Genomic DNA, 11,007 nt, shown 5'->3' on the forward strand with positions numbered 1-11,007 from the left:
CTGAGGAAAACATTTGTAGAAAATCAGCTCCATTTAATTGACAGATGAGCTTTTTCCAAAAGGAAGAATGGTATTCAGGGTCTTCTGTAGACCCTGACGATAATGTGAAAACTCACTAAAATGTGTTTACATTTACTGAAATGCCGTGTCCAGTTTGATGTGGACTCTTTCTTGCGTGAAGACTGAGAAACCTGTGTTTCAGTGCTGACCACTAAGGACGGCATGAAGGCGCCCAAGTGCCGTTCTGTTTCTCAGGGAAGTAAAACCTAAGTTTGAGTCTGCTCTGCCCACAGGAGAAATGTACCAACACCTGTGGACGGCTGCTCTGTAGGAAACGCTTGCTGATAGAAGGACATAGACTCAGCCCTGGGGGTCCCTCCCCAGGGTGGCCCCCGCCCACCTCCCATCCACGCTCCTTATGGCCCCAGAAGCCACTAGGCAAGACTCTGCTGTGTTTTCTTGAGCCAAAAGCATTTCTTGAGCCAAAGAATAGAGCATTTTGTCTACTAATGACCGGTTAAGATAGTTGTTTGTCTTTTTGTCTCTCATTCTATAGAAATTATTGCTAAAACTTTTTTTCTTGAAGACAACAAAAAAAGACAGATCCACACTCCAAGTACTAAAGATGTATTTTTGAAACTTGGTCGACAGTTCCCCTCTTGTCCTGCTTGTTTGTTAGGCGACCAGTTACCATGGCAACACTAAGAGGAGGCGCCCCTACTTGTCCCGGCGGTGAGTCCTGTAGGGAAGGGAGGAGAGGGCTTCGCAGATTGAGTAACTGCGGGCTCAGTGAGCTGTTTTGCTTATGTGGTATGTTATATGCTTCCTCATGCCAGCGACGGCTTGACAGGGCCTTAAAAATGCTGGGCTTTTTCCAAATACAGCTTTTCGTAGAATTACTAAGATCTCCACTTGCTTACTTAAATAAACCTCATCACTTACTTGTTGTTCCTTCTGGAAAAGTAGAGATGTTTAGACTGTGATGTAGCAGCTGTATTTTTGTCCTACTGGGAAATAACTGCTGTTACTTTTAGGCTCAGCACAGGACTTGATAGTTCTCTTATTCGAGTCCATATTTTTAATTCATTCAACAGACTTGCATTAGACAGACTGTAGCTTTTATCCAGCTTAGTAAGTAATGAAGCCTGAGAATGTCGTTTCTTTCTCTTTTTTCTTTTGAAGAAGTTTTTAGGGATAAAATAATACGTATCAACTACAGAAAATATAAACTGTATAAAAGGGCAAAAGCTAAGTGAATCTTCCTTTTTTCCAGCCCAAATCCTCCCCCCTAGAGAGGTCCACAAGAAGAGTGTGATTCTTCCAACACGTTTTACTTTTCTATAAATATACATAAACTTAACGCAACTCGGGGGTCTTCCGTGCACTCACTCGTGTGCAGCGTTCTGTTAATCCCACGACACAGATTCCCCTCATTCTTCTCAGAGGCGGAGCTTCAGGATACACCTCGGGGTCGTCAGCACAGTTTACGGTGGTGCTTTAGCCACTCGGAATAAACACATTTGGACAGTAGATTGTATTCTGTGGGCTGCAGTGACTTATGCATCTTATAGATGCGAGGATTTGGGGTATATTGCCCCAAGGGGGAGACAGATGGGCCGCTAGCTCCCAGAGCGGTAGGTGTGGGCCAGCTGTGCCGCCCTCCCGGCTCTTCAAGGAGATGCTTAGTTTCAGTTGCTGTTGTGGACCCTTTCCTTTTTCTCCCTTTTCAAACATTAAGCTGCTTTGACTCTGGAGTTACATTTTCTGGAACATGCTGTTGGCCTGGGCCAGGCCCCCTTCCCACCTCCACACTCAGGTGCGTTGGCGTTCTTTAGTTCTGAGGGATCCAGAGCGTGAAGGGTAAATGGACTAATTATGAAACGGTCCCGGTGAAGGGTCCTGACAGTTGTCTCAGGACCTTGAGAAGGGGCCTCCTTCCCTGACAGTGGCCTCAGCAAACCAGAGTTTAGTTTGTTCGCAGTGGAAGGTACTGCAGAGTTTAGGCCCTTGTTATTCGAAGGAGCTTTTAGGTTCGCAGGAGGAGAAAGTGTAGGCCACAGGGATGTTCCTGGCTTATTTCTTGTTCTTGAGATTTAGGAACACCACAGGCAGTAACCGGTGTCTTCCGGAACACTACGGAGAGCTCGTTGAAAGCAAGGCTTTGGAAGCCCCTCGGTCACGGTACAGAGCACCCAGAAAGACGGCCGTGTTTGAGACTGCTCCCCTGGGAGAGAGCCCACCACAGTGTGGGAATCACCTACACTGGCCATGAGCAGAGCGGCATCCGTGGGGCTCAGGTGTGAACAAGATCTTCCTGTGTCACTGCGTGCAAGCCTTGGTGCAGGTCTGCCGTGGGCTGGCGTCCGCGAGGCTGGCGATGCGGCTGCATCCACAGGGAAGGCTGCACCAGGGAAGGTTTTTGTTTCGTTGCATGAGTCATTTTTTTAGTAAAAATCCAGACACAGTTCAAAGCCCCTTCCATTCCTCTTTGGTCACGTTTCTCCCCTTTCTCCACGGGCGAATGCCTCTCTGACGGTGGCGCGCTTCCCTAAGCTCTGTATTTTAACACGCGGCCCCCTGAACGGCTTGTAGCTGGCTGGCGCCGATCTCAATGCCGCTTTCGGGCCGCCCTGCCACAGGCATCATTGTGCAGCTTGCCTCTTCCACGGCCCGTCTCAGAGCTGGACCCCCGTCAGCGGGCAGGGGTCTCACCCACCTCTGCTCCCTGCGGTGGAGGAGCCGTCACGTGAATGCAGTGAAGGTGGGCTCTCCTGGCATTTCTCTTCCCGGCTTTCAGGAGGGCATGTGAGTGGAGTGGGGCTGAAGTGCAGGAGAGACGGGCCGACCTCCTCCAGGGTCAGCTCGCATCTTGCCTTGGACCCTTGGAGACGGGAGGGGCCTGACAGGTCGTGGGTGGCCCTGCGTCCCGCTGTGCAGGTGGAGAGGGCCAGGTGGCTCCGTCGCCCCGCTGCCCGTGCTGCACAGCCTCTGGGCGCCCGGCTGAACGTTCCTTGGACAAGCGTACATCATTGTGTCATGAATCCCGCTGTAAATCGCTTTTCAAAGCAGACTGATATTTGTGATAACGTGGTGTTTTAGATACTTGATAAATAAAGACTTTTAAAAAAGTGATCTGCTACGGCCGTGCGTGTTATTAAGCCCTTATCTGCAAAGCTTTTTAATACTTCCTTCTTCTGCTGCGTTCGGCAGCCTGTTTCCTTCCTGGTTCCTGTGAGCCTCCCTAAAATCAGATCTCAGAGCGCACAGCTTGTTCGAAAACACCTGCCCCACGTGCCCAGCAGCGAGCAGCAGCCCCCCGCGCCCACCCTCCGACGCCCGCTAAGCGGGGCAGGAACGACCCTCGCCCCCCGGCTGCGTCTCACAAGGTCCCGCAGAGCCGAGTACACTGTGTCAACGTTTCCTTCGATTCTGTCGCTGTTGCTAAAGGGCAGGGGCTGTAGGTTCACCAGCATCCTGAACGTGGAAGATGACATAAACCCGTGTGTGGGGAGCACAGATGAGGCCGTGCGCCCTCCTTCCCCGGCTCTTGCCGCTGTGACCCGCCCTTCAGCCCGCCAGCCCCTGTTCGCCGGTCATGGTGTTAAAGTCCTTGCAGCCAAAGGCTGTGTGGAGCTGTCAGCAGTGATTGTACTTTGCATCCAGGAGCCCAGAATGTTAGATAAGAATAATTTTGGATGTGCTAAGTGGTAGCCAAACAGAAATAATGGGAAAATAAACTATTACACTGCTTTTGGGGGCTCTGTCTGCTCAGAAAGTGTGGAAGGACGTGAGTCAGTATCATAGCAAGCATTATTCACATGATCTATCAACTCATTACATCTGAAAGAGGGTTTAAAGGGATTCTGTGCCCTTGAACTTGTTCTCAGGTAATTCTGTCCCTCTGTCAAGTACCACATTTGTAAGATTTTCTTCACACACAGGGCACATTTGGCTGCCTTGGATCCAGTTTCCCTGACAAGTAAACCCTTTTATGTGAAGTGCATAAGCAAAGCATGCCTCTGCCAGAAAAATCGTCACCTTTCACGTCATCTCTCTGGAAAGAAACTCCAGGGGTCATACTTGGTCATTTTCTTCTAGGAGAAGCTATACCTAAATTAACCCTGGCAGATGGATCACCATCTTCTGAATTAGAGGAGCGTTATGAATTCAAGGCTGTTACAGGCACCTGGAGAACTGGGAACTCTTTCAGTGACCCCTGTCCCCCAGGGGACAGTGTGTGTCCCATGGCTGGCCTTGGAGACTTCCTGGAGGGCAGAGGCCTTGGTGCTGTCAGCAGGCATCTGGCACAATATATCGTAAAGTTCATTTTATCCCAGTCCTTGAGCGAATGGTCAGAAGTTTGGAATCTGTGGCCACTTTATGATCCTTGAAAGCTGTTACTTTGCTTCTTTACAAATTACCATTCTCAGTTTCCCCCCTTTCCCATCTGGCGGGCATGACGGTGGCTTCGTAGAGAATCATCCCAGCAAACAAAACATCTTTGCCTCTTTTGTCCTCTCCTTCTGGGTCAGGTTTCCACAGCAACCTTCCTCTGGAGGAGAATCAGCAGGTCATCCAACACCTCTGTCTTCATTTCTCACCATCCCCTCGGTCCTGCTGAGCGGCCGCAGGGCCCCAGGCCCCTCCTCTCTCCTGGAAGACCACTCCTGCTGCCACATGGCCACCCCTTTCCTCCACCAGGTCCCAGCTCTGACAACGTCCCTTTCTGGAGGCATTTCTTCACCCCCAGGGAGCCTTTCCTGGTTGCACCCTCTGTTTGGCTCAGTGAAGGATAATGTTGAAATACTTAAGAAATGCCCCTTCTATGTACACCCACCTTGCTCACTCGCAGGGCAGAAAGGGGACACTGTGGCTCTTGTCCTCCAAAGACACCGGCTCTTGTTGAGAAAGGAGTGGACTCAAGGAGACTGGGAACTTAAGAAAGATCAACCCTTTCAGCCCTTCTGGACTCTCACCCAGACTAGAGAACGATGCTCAGAGCCGAGGAAAGAAGACAGAATGAGAAGTGAGGGTGCAGTTGTCAGTGGCTCCCAGGTGAAGGAGAGCTGTCCTCTGTCTCCTGGAAGGAGACTCCAGGGAGTGGACCTGAAAATAGCTTGTTGGAGGAGCAGTTCACGCAGGTTCAGAGGGTGGGGGGCTGGACGGGAGGGGAGCTCCACACACGCTGTGCGGGCTGAGCGGTGGACACTTGGGTGTGTCTGAGCGGAGATCAAGCTGAGGACCAGTGCCCCACACTTTCTCCCCTGCCCAACCACCTGGCACCACAGAGGCAGCACCAAATTTAGTGCCAGCTCAAGGAAAGGGGAGTGATCCAAAGTGAACTGAGATTGAATTTCCCTGGCGGAGGAAGAGCTAAAATGAAAATTACACTGTTAAAGAAAACATGAATTATATTCCTTGAAAACATTAGCCAAGGCTTAGATTTGTACCTGCTGTGTCTGTAGTATGACACTGGCCATTCTTTGTTGTGGTCGCCTATTCATTAATTTTCTTCCCTAAATAAACTGCTTGAAGACAGGCGTTGGGCCTCACCATGTACAGTAAATCCCCTACATACGAACCTTCAAGTTGCAAACTTCCGTGCAACGTGCGTTCACATGCCCAATCACGTAAGTTAGTTCACGTGTCTGGCGTACGTTGTCACGTGCCTGCACCCTCTACAAGTGGTTGTACTTTTGTGTACTTTACTATGCAGAGTACGGTAGTACAGTGTCTTTATTTCAAGCCCAGGATGTCCAGAAGCAAGTGTAAAAGCTGTAGCTGGTACTACTATACTTTCCAAAGTACCGTACTGTAAGATTAAACATGTTTTCTTTATTTTTGTGTTTGTTTTTTACGTATTATCTGTGTGAAAAGTACTATAAGCCTATTACAGTACAGTACTATATAGCTGATTGTGTTAGTTGGGTACCTAGGCTAACTTTGTTGGACTTACAAACAAATTAGACTTACGAACGCGCTCTTGGAATGGAACTCGTTCATATATAGGGGACTTACTGTACCTGGTACCTGCAGGGCACCACACACGTGACTCGGAAGGATCTGTCCACTACATCCAGCAGCGTCCAGGGCTTGTGAGCTAAACGAAGGCCACATACAGCATGGCACACCAGGTCCCATTTCAACATGTGCGGTGGAGAAATGTTTGTTACGTAGTTAGGTGAAAAGAAAGCAGGTTTTAAAACAATGTGATAAATGTTGAAAATTTTTATGAAATCCATGTGTGAAATTTTTAAAAATAGTCAAAAGTGTAAATTGTAACTGAGTGTTGGAGTGATGGGGATTTTTATTTTTCTTGTCCACTTTTCTGTATTTTCCAAAGTTTCTCCTATGACCATATATTTAGTACCAGAAGGGGAAAAAAAAGCACAAAATGTAGTCCTTCTAGGTTGGTATATCCTTTTCAATGTGTGTGTGGGGGTTTTCTTTCTTAAGTTGCTACATGGGGTCCCCAGTGGTCCCGTTTCCAGGGGACACAGAGCACAAGGTGGCCTTCCTGCCAGGCAGCGAGGGACCTCGGTGCTCAGCCCTCCCCTGGCCCCAGGGGCTCCCAGTCTCCCACCCTCCTTGGGTCCTTCTCTTCCTGCTATTTCCCCTGGGAAGACTATCTCCTCAAAACCATCTGTTCTCCACCATGGACGCATACTATGCTTGAGGCCCTCTCCGGTCCCTCTGTGTCTGAGGTCCTCCCTAACCCTCCATCACCTCCACGCTCCCTGGGGGACCTCCCTTCCTCCCTCCCCCACCAACCCTATTTGCTCGTGCAGTCTCGCTCTTTGTCTTGGGCCCCACTATTTACTTCGTGTGAATGGCAAAAGGTAGGGTTGCTTGAAAACAGGAAAGAAAAAAGCCTTGATGTATATTTTTAATTGTGGTAAAATGTATGATCTTTAAGCCTATAGCTCAGTGGCATTATGTACGTTCACTTAATGCTGTGCAACCTTCACCACCATCATCCCCAGAACTCTTTTCATCTCTCAAACTGAAACTCTGTCCCCAGTGACACTAACTCCCCCTCCCTCTCCCTCAGCCCCTGGAAACCACCATCTACATTCTGTCTATGAATCAGACTCTAGGGGCCTCATGTAAGTAAAGTCATTCAGTACTTGTTCTTTGTGACTGGTTGATTTCATGAACATAATGTCCTCAAGGCCCGTCCGTGTTGTAGCCTGTGTCAGGATTTCCTTCCTTTTTAAGGCTGAATAATGTTCCATTGTGTGGATGGACCACATGTTGATTATCCATTCATCCTTCTACGGATGGACATTTGGGTTTCCTTCAAATTTTAGCTACTGTGACTAATGCTGCTGTCAATATGGGGGTACAATATCTGTTTGGGACCCTTCTTCTAATTATTTGGAATTGCCAGATGGTCTGGTAATTCATTTTTAATTTCTGAGGATCCTCCATACCGTTTTCCACAGCAGCTGCACTGGTTCACACTCCCACCACCAGTGCACGAGAGTTCCAGTTTTTCCACATCCTTGCCAACATTTGTTATTTTCTGAGGAACATTTTTTTAAAACCTCTGTTCATTAACAAACACCTCCTGAAGATCCACTGTGTTCCTGGCCCTCTGCTGGCCTGCACGGCCTCCACAGGCCAACATCCAGGCTGTCAAAGGAGGGCCGCGGACCGAACAGGTGCTGCGGGCAGGCGTCTCCGCTGGCTGGGCGGCGGGGTGGCTTCCAAGAAGGATGCATTTTCATCCTTCATTTTTAAGCTGAAGAAACTGAGGCTCGGAAATCCTAAAGTTACTACCTAATGTTGACAACTACTAAGAGGCAAAGCCAGGACTCTAATGTAGATCTTTCTAACTTCAAGCTGTAGTCGAGGGGCAGAGAGGCTCAGAGTGCCCATCCTCGGCCATCAAACCCAGACTTCCTGAGACGCTTGGCCTTTTTCAACAAGACAAGACCCACAGGTGGGGGCCCATCCCTTTAGATGGGAAAGCGACCAGAAGCAGAGGCTTCCCTAAAGGGAGAAGAACCAGGGATGCGGGAGCGCATGCTGAGGTACGGTAACCCTCTCTCGGGTTCTCTTTACTGTTGTCCGGGTGCTAAGCTCCTGTGATCCTTGACGGAACCTTAGCGGACAAATATTGTATTTCTCGCCTGTTGTTGGGGAAACTGAGAGCCGTGAAAGTAGGTACCTTGTTACAGTTGTGTGGCCAGCAAGTCCCCGGGAAGGGACCTGACCCCAGCTCATCCTGCACCGGGGCCCCATCTTCCTGCTGTAAAACGCTCTGTTTTTGAGTTTCTTTTTTTTTTTTTTTTTTTCTTTTCTTTTTTTTGGCTGCATTGGGTCTTCGTTGCTGCACGCCGGCTTTCTCTAGTTGCTGCGAGCAGGGGCTACTCTTCATTGTGGTGCGCGGGCTTCTTATTGCGGTGGCTTCTCGTGTTGCGGAGCTCGGGCTCTAGACGTGCGGGCTTCAGTAGTTGCAGCACATGGGCTCAGTAGTTGTGGTGCACAGGCTTAGTTGCTCCGCGGCATGTGGGATCTTCCCGGACCAGGGCTCGAACCCGCGTCCCCTGCGTTGGCAGGTGGATTCTCAACCACTGCGCCAGCAGGGAAGCCCTGGTTTTGAGTTTCTTCTCAAAAATGGGGCTTGCACTTCATGAGGTTGTCAGCATCATTGCGTCAGATGCTGAGAGTTAGTGACGTGGAGATGTTGGCGGTTGTTAGGTTAAGCTTGGCATTTATCACGAGCTCCTTTGAGGGGAGGGAAGGTATCTTATTTCAGTGTTTCCAAAATTTTAGTCACATATATTCTGCCTTCAAAATTTTGTTTATAATTATGTAAATATTATCTAATTAACATTTATGGTGACAAATATTATTTATTCAATACACTATGTAAATATCTATGTAAAATGTGACTTCTCAAAATACATTTAAAAGTCCTGTTATTTTTTTAAAATCTTTAGGTTGACTCACTTTTCAAGTTGAAATGTCTGCTTTAGCATCACTGTAAGCAATGAAAACTTGTAAATACACAACGTGGATGTGCTTGTTATATATCTATTTTCCAATATCCATTTAAAATAAATAATAATGACTGAAATAAAAAGGCCCACCCCTGAACCATCTGAAACACCCCTCCCGGGGAGACACCAAGTTCCTCAGGCCCCCATCTTCCCACAGCACCCAGCATGGTCTTTGTGTCACAGTGTTTATCAAATGAATGGAGTATTTAATCAATTAGAAAGAATTAATTTCTTGACTATTGACTTCATGGGAAATACATTCCACCCCTAACCTGGTCACTTTCATAAGCAGTGACATCTCCTATTAATGAAAATGCTGTAATACACTTGTTTCTTTTTTTAAAGAAGGTTCAAGGGTTCAGTTTGCAGAAATGGGACATGGCAGGTCCTAAAGACACGCCTCCCCCGGGGACCACGCACCGTCTGCCCACTGGCCTCTCGAGGGCCCGTGGGGGGGGGGGTCTCTAGCGCTCAGGCAGGACAGGCTGCGAGGGGCAGGCTCCCTCTGACCCCCCAGGAGCGACCCCACCCCGCGCATTCACTCTCACCCCGCGGACTCTCTCTGTGATTCTGGTCTCACATCCCTGCTGCCCGGGGCCTGGACGGCTCCCGGGACGCAGCTCAGCGGCTGCTTTCCATGGCAACAAACAGCGGCAGCAAATTCAAGGTCTTCTGACACTTAGGGCCCCAGTCACCGTGTGCGACATTAAACTTTGAAGGAAAAAAAGAGAACCGCTTAAGTTTGGATAAAAGTATCTTTTCCTCTTCTACTTTTGAAGCAAGTGTGAGGGCTGGCGACGGGCAATTAATTCTCCGTCCGTGAGAAGTGCCCGCCTCTCTGGCCACTTTCTTCCTGCCTCATCTGTGACCCGCGGGCGGCCCTGGGGGTCTCTGTGCGCCTTCCAGCTGGAGCCAGGGCTCCCATCACCATGGTGACCGGGATGGGTTACAGAAGATTCTGCGGAGGGCGCTCTCCCACTTGAGGGTCTAGGAGGCGGGGTGGGGGGGGGGGGAGGCAGGGGTCTGCACGCTTCCACTCATCCCAGATGCCTTCTTCTGCCGCGACGACTCTGAAGGCAGAAGGGCCCTCAGAAGTCCCACTGGAGATGCCGGCAAAAAATCCATCTATTTAACACAGCTATTTGGACAATAGCGAGATTTGTGGGGCCAGAATATTTGAGTGAGAGTTGGGTGGACCCTAAGCATCCTGGTTAAAGCTTCCTTCTGGGGACGTTGGGCAGGAACATGGCCCCTTGAAGGATGGGCCAAAGGGGAGGAGAGAGGGGTTCAGAGGGGGGCGTCGGGGGCAAGGTTGGGGGAGCAAACCCGGTCCTTCCCAGGACGTTGCCCAGTGAGCTCCAAGGAACTTTCGGCCTCTTCCGCTGACAGGGAGTCGGAGAGGGCGGGGCTAAGGCCCTGGCAGGCTCCTCCCCCCGCCCCGCCCCCGCGGGCGCCCACCGGGGACCCGCGGGAGCACAGGGCGGGGCGCAGTCGGCGTCAAGGCGCCCGCCGGCTGCTCACCCTTCCCGGGCTCCTGGAGGTTCCCTCAGCCCCGCGTGCCGAGGCCGGGGCGCGAGCGAGAACCCCCGGCCAGCCTGTTCCTGGAAGCCCAGCAAAAGCCCCCTGCAGCCCGGGGCGATGAATGACTGCTTCGCAATTAGAAAGCAGCACCAGCAACGAAAGCAAAACCTCAGGTCGGGGGAAAAACGGACCTCTGCTCATCCGACAGCCCAGGCCTCGGGGCGCCCCCCAGGCGCCAGCAGCGTGGGCCCCCTCGGGGCTCTGCGTCCCTGGGGGCCTGGGGCGGAGCCACCCTCCCCCGTGCGAGGGCTCTGCCTTTCCCCTGCGGCCTCCCGCCTGGGTCTCCTCCAGGGTGTCCGCCAGCCGCGCGATCCCCTCGGACCAGGGCGCCCGCAGGCTTTCTCGAGCTGCGAGGCCCCCGTGGGGCTCGGCTGGGAGCTCCCGCCCTGGCGCTGCGGGGCTGCGTCGGCGCGGGGGG

The sequence above is a fragment of the Balaenoptera ricei genome, chromosome 11, assembly GCF_028023285.1.
Source record: "Balaenoptera ricei isolate mBalRic1 chromosome 11, mBalRic1.hap2, whole genome shotgun sequence".
NCBI lineage: Eukaryota > Metazoa > Chordata > Mammalia > Artiodactyla > Balaenopteridae > Balaenoptera > Balaenoptera ricei.